The sequence below is a fragment of the Cotesia typhae genome, unplaced genomic scaffold (assembly GCF_013202065.1).
Source record: "Cotesia typhae breed Kobodo isofemale line unplaced genomic scaffold, CoteBio_Ctyphae scaffold_152, whole genome shotgun sequence".
Taxonomy (NCBI): Eukaryota; Metazoa; Arthropoda; class Insecta; order Hymenoptera; family Braconidae; genus Cotesia; species Cotesia typhae.
The window spans coordinates 8955926-8971459 of record NW_027423776.1 but is presented as its reverse complement, the minus strand read 5'-3'; the positions used below and the strand labels follow the sequence as shown (position 1 = coordinate 8971459).

The 15534-nt window shown below is 27.0% G+C and overlaps 1 protein-coding gene across 1 annotated transcript in view; it reads right to left on the bottom strand.

Moving 5' to 3' along the window:
• The window catches only part of LOC141536090 (uncharacterized), a 28523-nt gene that overhangs the window by 3693 nt on the left and 9296 nt on the right, over nucleotides 1–15534 (bottom strand). The window lies entirely within an intron of this gene.

Here is a 15534-nt window from a genome sequence, read left to right as displayed (position 1 = left end):
TAGAAACAACATTTTTAATCAAAATATTTCAATTATAATTCTAAATATTAATTTATTTCTTCTTTCCAAATTTTATTTAGTACAAGAAGAAATCTGCAACGCCATCTATCAGCAGCCGTTTGAAATAAATGTATTTTTGGTGGTAAAGAAGAAATCTATTTATTTCACCGCCATATTAACTTAATTGATAAAAAAATGTTATTTTTATGCAAATCGCCTCGCATAAAATAAAAATAATTCAAAATTCAAATAAATTTAAACTCTTCAGTGAATTAAATGAAAAAAAAATTGACGGATTAAGAATTACCTTTGAATTTTCGACAGTATAATCCACAAAATCAATAAATTACAATACGCCTGAAGGTATTAATAGCAACAATTAAAATAAATCTAAAAAAATTGAGAAAACTTTGATCGGAACATGTCAGAAAGATTTATAGAACAAAATTGTAGGAGCCAATAGCAATAGTGGGTTATATACATTGTGAAATGCTTCGGTATATCTTCTCAACATCACAAGAAGCTATATATAAGAAAAAAAACCGGTTTGGAATATAACCTCGTGAAACCGTTATTGGTCCACTGGTGTCTGATATACAGACGCGGTGTGTATGTATCCAGTGCTACGATTTTTCGACTATTATTTATAATTATTCCGTGATTGAAAATAAATACACATATAAATTTTTTTTTATTGTGCCTCGTCACTCTCAGTAATATACATTATTAATACAGCGTGCGATGCTTCCAGCAATGTAGAAAGCACGTGTACCTCTTTCGGTTTGCCTTCTATTCCTTTGGTGCATGCTTTTAACGCATAGCTCTCGTTCCATATTTTATACTCGCGGTACACATTGCTGCTCTTTCTTCTACGTACCTTCTATGTTTGTATGTTTGCTGCATAGCACTATAATGCGCAAATAACATAATAAATGTTTATAAATATGTTGCTATATATATATATATATATATATATATATATATATATATATATATATATATATATATATATATATATATATATATATATATATATAAAAATACAGGTACAAACTAAATGGAGACCTCGAGGACCAGATTCGCATGCATTTAAACTCTTACTGACGCAGTTAGCTCGTGGGAACGCACTCTATCCGCGAATAAATTCGCAGTCTATATCTACTGGGTGTCTGCTAATGAGAAATATGCTTTCCATTTCTACTTTACACTTTGTATCGAGCCTCGAACAATAAACTAACAAACTACTACTTGTAATCCTGCGTTGAAATTAAAATTATTGGGTTGAAAAAAATTTTTATGATTTAATATCAATTAGTTCAAATTTTTGATCTGCAAAACGAAATTTTAGACGCTAATTTCATTAATTTTAAAGAATATTTATATTTCTTCTGAAGAAATTTTATATTCAAGAAACAATAATTTTTTATGCAAAGAAGAAAATTTTTTGACGAAAATTTAAATGTAAACTACCCAGAAAAAAAAAAATTAAAGAAAAATTCTTGAACCAAGAAAATAATATTAAAGAGTTTAATTGTTTTGGATCAAGACAAAAAATTTTTGAATCAAATAAAATTTATTTAAACTAAGAAAATTTAATAATGCACTTACACTTTATTTAAATATTATTTTACCCAACAATTTCTTTTTTTCTTTGTATTAAGCTACTCAGAAATATTAATTTGAAATTAATTAATTACTAATGTGATAATATTGCAGTTATTCACAATAATTTTTGATCAAAATAAAAATATATTAAATCACTTTGTTTTTTAATGAATAATATAGCCAAAAGAAGAAATAAAGTAACTAACTTGATGAGTTTTTAATTTTTTTTGGACTTGATTAGTTTTTAAAAATTAATTGGACTGATAAAATTTAAAATTAAAACTGTTGAAATTTTAGAGTTAAATTTTTTTTTTGGTATTTTGAATGAAGAAACTTGTTTTTAAACAAAGAATATAAATTTTTTAAAGGAAAAAAAATTATTGCCAGTTTTTTATTCAATTTTGAATCAAGTAATTTTTTTCAGTGTACTTATAATTAATAATTATCAAAATTATTTTTTTTTTTTTAAACTTGACCGATTATTTTAATTCTAAAAATGTTATATTAATTACTTTTATTAAACCTTTATAAGACTTATAACGATGTTTTTCGCGTGAGATCGGCACCTCGGTAAAATTACCAAGAAGCAAAAAAAGGAAGACAACATAACGAGACTCATAATTAATAAAAATAAGAATAAGTATAAGTATTTATATATAACTGAAGCCAAGACATTATTAAGAAACCGCATTCGGACATCCGGGTATTCGCGCGGGGGCTTTGCTTGATACTCATACCCATACTCTGTCTGTATCGGTACAAGTACAAAGATCCTGGGTAATGCAAGACAAGAACCACTACAAGCATCGAGCAGAACAGGCAAGGCTGTGGCATTTACCGTCGTCCTCTATATAATGTTCTATCTACCTTTCTCTCTTAATACTTTATATTATTATCTTCTCTTCTCTTCTCTTCTTATTGAACTAAACCTACTGCCTGTACAATCCTACCTACCAATACCGAACCGATATCCGCATGGTATGGTACTTTGCTTGTACCTGAGAAAATAAGTGTGGAACATTTACATGCATACATAAATACCTATCCTGCATACACTCGGTGTTGTTTAAATATGGTACAGTGCGTTATAGAGAATCGGTTGTTGTAGGAAACTAAATTGCGCAAGTAGATTTAACTCTGTGCAGGCAATCCGATCGAAGGATCTACAGATCTTTAGCTTTAGCTTTAGCTTCAGCTCTGGCATTGCCAATCCGTGGCCTATTTTGTGACACAAATCATCCGTCGATGCCAGATAATGTTTTAGATTTTTAGTATTTAAAATAATTAAAATACCTGATTTTTATTTTGTTAAAAAATTAAGAAGAAAATAATTTTTGTAAAAAATTTTAAAAGCGCGTAATTTTTAATTTAAAATTTTTTTCTTTTTCAGAAGAAATTTCTTTTCAAAACAAGAATAAGTTTCTTTAATTAAGTCTAATTTTTTACGGCAGATGGCGCTTGAATAAATGCAGCCATTTTAACGATAAATGAAGACAGTTTTAATTTTGAAGGTTACTTTGTTTTTACGTTAAATAATTGTAAAAATTTTAAAACAATGAAAGAAGTGCAAATATTTTGCTTCATAAAATTTTTCTGCACTGAGTAAAAAAATTATATAAATTTTTTTTTTACCGATGAATTATTTTTAATATATTCTTCCCATGAATCATATTTTTTTTCATCAATTATATATTCGTGGTAATTAAAAAATAATTATTATAATAATTTTTATGAAGATTTCTTGAAGTATGAATTTTAAAACCTTGAAGAAAAAAAAGAAACATATTTCTTCTTTGATATTCGTTTGAAGAATATTACTTTCAAAATTATATGTTTGTTTATTTATTTATAACGATTATGGAGCAATAAGTAATGCTTCCTAGGATCATAATCATTATAATCATAAATATATGTATATAGAAATAGGAATAATTATTAACTTCCAACGATAAGATATTGGACATTAATCTTTACATTGCAGAGATATTGATATATTGAACTGAAATTTTTAATTCTTTTAATTCTAACAAGTACAAATTACATTTTCTTCAGGATTTATCAAGCGTAGTCTTTTAGCAAATTAACTTTCTTATAACTTGAAATTGATGCCTCTCTAAGCTGTCAGATCTCTTCAGAGCAGGAAAATCTAGAAATTTTTTTTTTTTTTTAGAATTTTTTAATTTTTTTTTTTACAAGTTTAGACTTTTTACATATTTTAGCAATAAAAAAAAGTTTTTACAGGACATTTTAGACTTTATAGTCGATAAAAAAAATTTTTTAGAGTCTTTCATTGTACTTTAGGTTTTTTTAAACTAAGAAAACTCTAAAATTTTATTTCTTCTTTAAATTTTTAATTAATTTTTGATTTAAAAATTTTTACAACTATTAATGAGCTTAAGAAAATTTATTTATGCCATTTGAGTCATTATATTTATTAAAAAAAATTATGTAATCATACTTAAAACTTTTTTTAACAAAAAAAAATTAAAAATTCTATTTCTTCTTTAAATTTTCAATTAATTTTTGATTAAAAAAATTTTTAAAGCGATCAATGAGCTGAAGAAAGTTTATTTATGCCCTTTGAGACAAAATAAAATTATATACTCATACTTTAAGTTTTTTTCAACAAAAAAAAATTTCTTCTTTAAATTTAAAATTAATTTTCATAAAAAAAAATCTACAATTCTTTAAATTTCCAGCAATTAATATAAACTATTGTAAAATATTTTTGAAGGTCGCAAAAATGAACGGAACACATGCTCTTCTCATTATCACTCGATATAAATAAATCCAACAAATTAATCTATTTGTCCAGCTGGTAAGAAATAAAAACATTAATGAGGCTGATCAATTACTTGTATGGTGTCTTGAATGGGATGGATATTGGAGTAAAAAATAACGTGTGATTGGCATTGTTAATAAGACTACCGGTTTAACCATATTATACATTAAAGCTCAATTCTATATATATATATATATAATATGTGAAAGGAAGAAGGAAGACTTTATCGAGATGATCTGACAAGAAGAAATGTTCTTGTCGAGAAATAATAATCGGAGATGGTTAACTTACTCACTTAACTTAATATTTAGGCGAAGTACTCAACATAATAAAGGAAGAGAGCAGACTTATTGGCCTGGGGTATCATTTAATGAACGTCCGTACTCACTAAAAAAAACCTATACTCGCCATCGTACTAAAATACTCACGTCCGGTTACGGTCAGTCGAAATTTAATGAGATCTCCGCTGGCCAGGTATATAAACCATCGCCAGAAGAAGAAGAAAAACTTATCCATTTATATATAGCCTTTTAAAAGTGTATATATTTTATGTGTAAGCCGATAACTAATGTAACTATTTTTCACGGGTTTTACAAAAACACAGGTATCGAAATATTTATGAAAATTGTTTTTTTTTTTTAGCCGACAACAAGATAAAGAAAATATTTACAGATGACCAAGAAGAAGAAGAAAGAAAAAAAAAGAAGAAATAAAAAGATACATTATGGTGATGTTTATGTTTGAAAAATAAGTATATATATGTATGAATATGTGGGCACGCCGTGTGATGATGAAAAGGTCACACACGTGTGCTTAAAGTATCGTACTCTGGACCTTTAAGAACGTTAATAATAATAAAAAGTTTAATAAAATACGAGTGAAAAAATGTTAAACAAGAGACGGTGATTTATGGATCGGTAAAATAAATTTTAATATTTAAAATTTATATTTCAACTCTACTCGGTACATTTATTGATTGTTGATATATATTTAATGATTGATGTTAATATTGACGTTACCATTAATGTTAATGTTAATGCTCAGTTAGCCGATGAATTATTCAAGGAAGAGATAAAGTATAAAAAGAGACGCCGAGAGGAAATGCCGAAAATTCAAACAGTGGTTTACTTTCGCAATGTAAGGGCATTAAAAATGTTCATCTCCGCAAACGAAAATTGGCAAACTTTTACGATCGGGTTTATAAACCTTAATGATGAGTTGCCGGTCAGTATTATCGCTTCATTTGCACGAATATCAACCGCTTATTTACCTTTTTTATTCTTCCTTATTTGCTTACATTATACAATCACGTTTTCTTCCCCTCTCTGGGGCGTGCAATTTTTTTTTCTTCATTTTTCTCATAGGCATTATTTTTTTGCCACTCTTTTCTGTAAGATCTCTTCCTTTGCCCTGAAGCTACCGCGCACGCGATGTCTCTTTCTTTTGAACCTCGTTGGCAGCTTGTACACACCAATTTCAAAAATAAATTAACAAAAAATGAAAAATTAAATAAAAGATTAAAGAAATAAATATTACCGTAAAAAATAATGTCGGATAAATTTTTTTTTTTGTTTTTGTTAAAGATACATCTTCATCGTAAAAATATTTCAAGTAAAAGCTGACCTTATTATTTATAAAATAAAATTAAAAAAAAAAAAAAAAATTATATGTCGGCTTTAAAAAGTTATTAATTAAGTATATTAGTATTATTTCCTTTATAGTTTGTAGAACAATTAATTACGAATAAATTATTTGTTATTTATCAAAACATATAAATGGTAATTTGAATTATAAAATGATATATCATACCGATAAGTCAGCTACAAAATATAATAAACCAAGAGACAGATCTAGTCTTAAATAAAAATAATAATTATAATAACAACAATGTTTTTTTTTTTTTTTTTTTTTTTTTTTTTAACTGTACATTAAACAACAATAATAAGTAATAAATAATAGTTAATACTTAATGAAATAAAGTTTATTATCATGATAAGATTTATTATCAATAGTAATATCGATGGGAAACAATCGATCGTGCTGACTACGACCTTGCCTTGACCCAATGGAATCAACGTACTCGCGTTATACTTTCTCCATAGAGACATTGCACGCGAGACGCTCGATTGGTTTATCTCAATCAAACTTTACCAATACTTATTATCATTATTATAATTATTATTATGTTGAAAATTCAATAATAATCATTTTTAACAAAGATTATTATTATTACTAGCAACCTTGCAGTTACTATGTGAATGCTGTGACTTGTGAACTATAAATAAAATTTTGCTCTATTAAATAATGACTTGTTAAATTGCTCTGTACTTTTTTAAATATTGACGTTTTTAAAGATATAAGCTCATCCCGATGTTACTCTCATCAAGAGCTTTCATTTGAGTACCCACTTGCATTTTTGATATATTTTTCATATATACATATATATAATATATATAAATATATGAAAAATTGATGTGGGTACTCAAATGAAAGGTCTTGATGAGTGTAATGTCGGGGTGAGCTTATATTTTTAAAAATGTCAATATTTCTCAAGATACAAGGTCTTTTTTTAATTATGCATCTTGAGATTTTATCATATGACTATCCAGGCCAAAAATTTTGCTGATTCTCTTAATAATATAGATTATTATTATTATTATTGGATGTTACATTTTTAAAAAATTTTTGCAAGAAAATATTTCAGATTATTTAATTTAAAAAAAAAAAAAAAAAAAAAAAAAAAAAAATTTTTAAGTAAAATTTCTATTTTATATTCTTCTATCAACAAATACTCTCTATCTGTATGGAAATTTAATTTTTTTACATCATCTATCAATAATAAGAATCTAAAACAGCCGATTAACAAGTTTTTAAATCACAAAGAACTTAATTTTCTAAAAAAATTAAAAAAAAATACTAAACTTTTCACAGCCAACCGGTCGTTCAACTTTTTTGGGTGGTATATCTCTGACGTTAATACTTAAAATTAAATTTCCATAGAATCTTAAGTTTTTATTTTACAGTAAATAAACATTAAGATTAAAAACAAAGTCACTATATAAAAAAAGGTATTTAATGTATAACATACATTTCTTCTCATCAAAAAATAATTTCCAACTAACAAACTGCTCAAAATAAAATTTCAAGAGACTTTAAAGTTTCAACATCTATTTTTTTGTCTAAAAAATAATTTAATTCTTCAATAAAAACTATCTCTTCTTTTTTTTAGAGTGCACGCATGATATCTTCTTTAATTTCATAGTTTTTTCCAATTAAAGCGTCGGTTCTTTAAACAACTTGACAAAAATGGGTTGATAAAAATTGTAATTACAAAAAAAAAAGATCTCTTTATACATTTTAATAAAAATGACAGTCATAATTATTATTAAAAAATTAAAAAAGATATTTAATTTGTTACATGACTCATTGAAGTACTACAAGAAGAAATAAAAGCAAGCTGAGCTAAATGCGATAATTTCTTTGTTGTAAAAAAAAAAATGCCAAAAAAAGGTTAACTAAAACTGCTACAGTTGGAGTAGCGGTAGAGTTTAAGCTAAAGGAGGCCGAACAAAGACCAGAGAAGAGAAGAAGGAGGTACAATTAAAAAATTATGAAATTCTTGGGATCGTAATTGAAGCACGCCCGAGTACTCGTCGGCATAGTCCCCCTAACCCACTTGCTACGGGTAATTAAACGTCTCTCTGACGTACGTTCTGGTACGGGCTCAGGAAACAGCCTCTTTAATATATATCTGTATGCCGTCGACGATTCACCTCGGGCATAATGTACGAGTTTATTTGGTTACCGTAACATTATATATTATTATATTAACATACGGCAACGCGTCAGAATAAACAGTAACGAGTCAACTTAATGAATAACTATCTTACTCCAGATCCAGATTTAAGAGTTTCAAATTATTGCGGAATATTCAACAAACGAACCCAGGATGTGTACACATAACATTTTTTTATTTCTTCTTTTTTTTTTTTTGCATACACTTATTTATTATATTACCCGAAGAAAATCTCGCCACGGTATATTAATGCTTGCGACATTATATATTAACGAGAATTATTATGCAATTTACCCGCCACGGCAAGTGCATGCTTATCCTGGACTGGTATGCCCTGTCGATCGCCAGATATATCTAGGTAATTTATATCCTTTTTATTGCAGCTAATAGTCAAAGAGCATGGTCATTGTTTCCATCCACCTTTACAGGGGTTTTCTGTACGTAGAAAATGCAACAGTACAAAGAGGTATTTATTTATTTATTTATTTATTTAAGAAAAAATTTTTTTTTTGCCTCGGATTTAAATGTATAATAATATTTAAGATTTAATTACAGTAGGAGGTAATTATATGTCTCTGGTATTATAAACGCACCGCTCGGTCACGAATGCTCAAGTCCAAGTTGGTTTTAATTATCATTTTTAGCACACCGGTGAACAATGAAAGGGTAATCGGTAAAAATGGATTTTAAGTTTGTTAAGAATAATTTTGATTTTTTATTTATGATAAAATTAAGCGCGAAAATTTTGAAGGTAATATTTCTTCTTTTAATAAAAATTTATTATTAGATTAAATTGTAGTGTTCAAAATATTTAAAATTTGATTAAAAACCATCAAGATAATCATTTTGATTTTATTGTACTGGAAAAAAAAATTAATTGAAGAGAAATTTTTTTGATTGAAGAATTAAATGAAGAGAGTCTTCATTTTTAAAATTTTTTATCTTTAAAGTTTTTATTACTCTTTTTTATTAAATAATTTGGATTCCAAATTAAATTAATTAAAGTCTATAATATTGATATTCAATTTATAAGAATTGAAAGTTTTGAAAGAAATCAAACTAATTTAATAAAAATTAAAAAAAAAAAATTATTTAATTCAAGAGAAATATTCTTGATCTGAAAACAAAATTATTTTGAAGAGAACCGGTTGTCTTCAATTAATAATTTCTTTTATAAAACTAGTTTTCTGAGTGAAGAGAAATTCTATATCTTGGATCAAACGTATGTTATCTTCGTGGAATAAAATCAAATTCTTTATCAAGAAGCGCTTATCTTCAAAATTAAAATTAATTTTGTTTTTATTTAAGAACTTTATATCCTTGCTTCAAAAAATTTCTTTATTCAAAATAAAAAAAATCGTATTAGAAGAAAATATCTAAAAACAATAAAATTGATCATTTAAAATTTTATAAAAATATCTATCTTATTTTTTTCTTTAATAAAAAGTAAATCTTCCGAGGTATAAACCACCAAAGAAGAAAAAAAGATCCCAGTATAAAATCAAGTATAAATAATTCAACAATGTTTAATAATCCCATTAACAACACTACCTGAAAAGTGTAAAAAAAGGAATCCCAGAAATGATAGCTTTCGAAATTCTTTATATCTTCTATTTACCGATGATACTTTTAAAATCTAAATTTTTTTTCACAATCCCATAAAAGTGTATTTAATCTTTTTTTCTTGAGGGAATTTTCCGGTCGGTGAGGACGGACGCGGTTGAACGATAATAAATTGAAAATCCGTAAGAAGAAAATAAAAAGGAGGAGGAGCATTAGAAGAAGCTGCTATTCAGTAATAAATAAAAGAGTGAGAGTCGCAGAGTCATGCCCGTTAATTGGCAAGGAAGCGAGTGGGCTAAATCATACCATATCAGCATAATAATAATAATAATAATAATAATAATAATAATAATAATAATAATAATAATAATAATAATAACATCAATGATAATAAAAATAATAATGATGCATATCGACCACAAAGAGACGTCTGTGAAAATAAAAGTGCGCGAACTAATGCGATGTGTGGAAAGTGTTACACATTCGACACGTTCGCGTACACGCAAAAACACACACCGAGGGGATATGAGTCGATTAGCCTTTTTATTTTCTCTCTTTATCTCGTTATTTAGTTTTTTCAATACTTTCTCGGTTATTTTCTCGGCGCATACAGCTGAGCAATGTATTATATTAGAATTATCAAGTATCTTTATAATTTTATCCAGTAAGTGCTTTATTGCAGCAAGTACGCGGCTTTTGGACTGGGTTTTAACGCCATGTCACACACAAGACATCTTCTGAAGTAAAGTTTACCATAAAAAAAAAAAAAAAAAAAAAAAAATGTAAGACGCTACCAACACTAAAGCGCTCTCAGTACCGATGCAGCCTCTTCTTTACTTCTTTATCTCCAATACTTGCGTGTTTACATTTTTAAGTGGGGCGATTTATCGTCAGCGTATTTTTTACCCGCTGTCACCGCCAATGACTCATTCACCGGTGAATCTTTGACGTGAAAATACTGTTGCGGAAACGGCCCTACCACACACACACACACACACACACACACACACACACACACACACACACACACACACACACACACACACACACACACACACACACTGTATGGTGTGCATTATACACACCAATGAAGATGAAGAAGAAATAAAACAAAACAAAACAAACATGAGTCAGAAGAAGAGATGAGGATGAGGATGAGGATCAAGGATGTAATTCTTTAAAAGTACTCGACTTGTTATTCATTAATTAATTAACGAATTAACGGAACGCTATAACGGTGGGTATTTAAAATGGTTTATTTGTCCCACAAGTAGGACGTACAAGAGTACCGAGACTACTTGCTCTTGCTCTGTATGAGTCTTTGGCTCTTTGTCATTATATACTTATTCTATACGTATATTTACTCGGTCAGCGGCCATTTAAACACATTTATGTATATATGTATATATAACGACGCCCACGTGAAGGCCGTTCTCTTTTCTATTTTCGCTCGGAATTATTTATCAGGTATTTATAATATTAAACTTTCTTTATTTTTATTTTTAAAACTAACTTTTAATTTAGATTTTTTTTTTTAGAAAATTTAAGATGTCATAATATGGGATCATTTTCAATTTATCGGATGTGTGTCAATTTAAAAATTAAAAGCTCTGCAATGCGGAAAAAAATTAGTTTTTTTCTAGAAATTATACTTGAAAATTTTTTAATTTTAATTTAACTAGGATTAGAAAATTATTTTTAAAAAATTGCATTTATAATTTTTTTGAGCTTCTATAAATGGAATTTTTTTAATAATTTATTTGTTAAAGACATTTAATAATGAAAAAAAAAAAAAAAAAAAAATTATCCACGTAAAAATTATAAAAAATTGCAAATTATAATTTTTAAAAATAATTTTCCAAAACTTCAAATGTTTAATCAACTAAGCTATTTTTTTTTTTTTTAATTTGTAAAACTAACTTTTAATTTTAATTATTTATTTTTAGAAACTTAGTATTTAGTATTTAGTACATCGTGCATCATGGCATAACCTCTACCCGGCAATAATCGTTTAATCAACTAATTGACAATTAACAAGGCATAAATAGCGCCGTGAGGTAGTGTACGCTAAAAAGAAGAAATAAAAAAAAAAACAAGAAACAAGAAATGAAATAAAATGAGGTATGTAATAAAAAAGAGGTAAAATATATACACTCACAGTATATGAGACACATAAAGTAAAAAAAGGAAATCCGGGGCAGTACTTGGTCTTTTGGGATCGACCACGCCTCGTCGACCGATTTATTTTCTCAAAGTTGTTATTATGCAATATAAGTTCAGACAGAACACTAGCAGTATCGTAATCTACAGACAATTTAATATCTTATTTTATTTTTAATAATTATTTGTTATCATAATTATTTATTTAACGACTTTTTTATTCAAAAATAAAATATATGTAACGATAAATTGGTTAAAATCGATAAGTGTTATTTTATACAAGTATATTTATTTAAAAATAATTATTTAGTTGATTGACGTTAAATAAATAAGTACTAATTTGTATACTCATAATTTTAATAATTTTTACAGTTACCACCGAGTTTATCGTGGATACAACAGTGGGATCGTCAATCATTGTACCAACGGTTAAACGACAAGACTTTGAGTCTAACATTTGTTGACGTGGGATCTGTGATTGCGGGTTTACCTATATGTTATATGTTATATTATATGTATGTATGTGCCTATGTATGATACATCCGTTAAACGAGTCCGTGGAGCTAAGCATAGCTAACTAAACTCTAAGACCAAGACTCTATAAAATATCTATCCACTGAGCTAAGCCTGTACATATATGCGTGTTGTAGGGACACGAGTTGGATGCTGGGTGCTGGGGTTTGGTTGCGCAACCCACCATCAGCGGCATACAATGTTGCCTCGAGATGTCTGCTCCTATCCTGGGACTAGACCTGAGACTGCACAGCTCTGGGTATGAGACTAAGACTGTAACTAGCACTAGCACTAGCTTGTAGCTTGTAGCTTGTAGCTTGTAGTTATAGTACTTGCTAGAATACTTAAACTTATACTTATATTATTATATAGTTTCCCCGTAACAATGGATCTATATGTATTATATATAAATAATATAATGTGTATGGGCTGTATGGGCTGTATGGACCCCAATGATCACTCTGTGTTTTATCTCCAACAGCATGAACGTGCACAAATGCTGTCTTGTGTAATTTATCAACTACAAACACTTCTATAATCTGTTTTATATCGTAATCCCTTTGGAAATATTTATTTTGTACAGTAGATTATAAAAAATTCTTTTGTTCTCCTCAACTGATCGTGTTTGTGATAAAATACTATAACAGGTAATGTGTAATGGGATTCGATTTATTTTATTAATCTTTGAGGAATTTTTTAAGTATTTTTGGAGCTAAATGGATTTTCAGTGAAATCTCTTTTTAGTAAATTGTAATAATGTAATATATTATATTATACTAGTATAATATAATGTAATGAAGGAAAAAGTTATTTGGATTACTGTAATTATACCGAGTTGGAGTTTATAATGGAAATATTTTTTAATTAGATCATAAAATTTTTTTACGGTCTACTTTGTAACGAGTTACAAAAAAATTATCTCAACTTTTATAATTAAAAATGACTAATATTGAATAATAAACTAATTAGTTTTTTGGATCAATTCCTCAATTATGAAGCAATAAAAGAGATTAATAACTTGAAAAAAAATATTATTATTACCTGATTAAAGAATTTTTAAAAGTAATTTGTAAAAAGATTGAAAATGAAGAAATGAAATTGAAAAAAAAAAAAAAAAAAAAAAAAAAAAAAAGTAAATATTTTACCATATTAATGCAATAATTTAAGCAAAAATATTTTCTATAAACTCAAAGCCATGTATAACTCTAGAGAAACCGCAGATAAAATTTTTTATGACCAAAAAATATCTCTAAATGCAATAGTTAATAAGCATTGAAAAGTACATTGTACAATATGATGTTATGAATTACAACCGCTGACTTTGGTCTTTGTGTTAATATAATAAGTAGAAATTATTATTGCAACTATAACTTCATACCTATACACAGACATACAGACAATATTTTGCGTCCGGGTATTTTCTACTCTACTTTTATGACTCTCAATCATGGCTGTCGTTGCGCAATTCATAAAATCCTCTTTGGTTAGCCTTATAAATAAACGTCAGAATATTCATCAAGTTATTGCTAATAAATAATCATTAATAAACATAGATAAATTTTAAAAACAAACTGATGATTAATGTAACTCACTAGGTACTATTATGTGCTACCTGCTACGCGATCAGTAGCCGAGAGATCTTGCTTGTACGTTCATTGAAATCACTTGATCCTGCTATTTCAATATCATGCTGTAATACTCACAAAAATTTTTTTCAAAGATTTTTTTCAGAAAAATCAATTTAAGTCTTTTTTTAAAAAGTTTCTAATAAAATTCAGCTAGCATTAGAGTTCTACGATATTAACATGAAGAAAAAAGTAATTATTGATAAATACTTTAATTACTTTTTCATATTAGATAAATTTATAAATAATTTAAGTAATTTTTAGTAAAAGATATCAATTATTAAATATTATATTTCTTCTTTTCAGATTGTCGTAATTTTTACTGCTAATATTGAAGCTTTTTAATAAAATTGTCACACAAAAAAAATTTACTTGAATCAAATAAATAATTTTGAAGAAATTTATCTTCTTGATTTGTGTAAAAAAAATTCTTAAACTTAATTTTGTTTGATTTAAGAATTTTTTATTTTGATTCAAAACAATAAAACTCTTCAAAATTATTTTATTGGTTCAATAATTTTTATTTCAGTGTGAATTTAATTATTGACAGATGAAAATACGTTGAATTTTTTTTTGTGAAGAAATAAGTAATATTTTTTGTGGTTCAATCATTTTTTGTTGATATAAATTAGTAAGTTTTTTTTTTTTCACAATATTAATCATAAATTTTAAAGGCAGTTTAATAAAAAATTATAAATTTACTACTAAAAATATAAAAATAATTTTTAAAGTTTCTCATCTTCTTAATTTGAGTAAAAAAATTCTTAAACTAAAAATTTTTCTAACTTTGAGTAAATTTTGTTTGATTCAAGAATTTTTCATCTAAATTCAAGATAATAAAACTCTTAAAAATTAAAAAACTGTAATTGAAGCAGTTTTAAGGTATGAAAAAAAATTTTATCGCAGATTTAAAGCCGAAAATAGCTCCTAGTAATTTTACAGCATTAATTTTTAGCAATACAGCTTCTTACAGTAAATTATCTTTTCAGATGTTGGACTGAGTCATGCAGCAACTCAGTACATCAGACAGCACGAGTATCTGCAGAATTGGCGACTGAGCTGTATATATATATATATATATAGTAACAGCAACTTGCGAAATTGACATGCCGATGACAACGAGCATGCATCGGCGCGAGTCACGCTTGTTGCTCATGTCTCGTTATTCTATTCTTCCTCCTCTACCTATCACATTCGTCATCGTCATCGTCATTTAAATTCTCGAATAAGTCAATTAAATTCGCCAAACAATGTGCTTACATACATTTATACACACATCCATGCATTTATTATTTATTTGTTTAGCCATTGTCATTAGTATTTGCAAATTAAATAACAATAACTATAATAACAATGATAGCAAATAGTAACCAAACACAATAACACTAAAATGTTAAATCATCTACATAACCCAAATGAGTATTGTTAAAAAAATTATATAAGATACCTATTAACGTTTATTTATAATTTATAATATAATATAATACTGT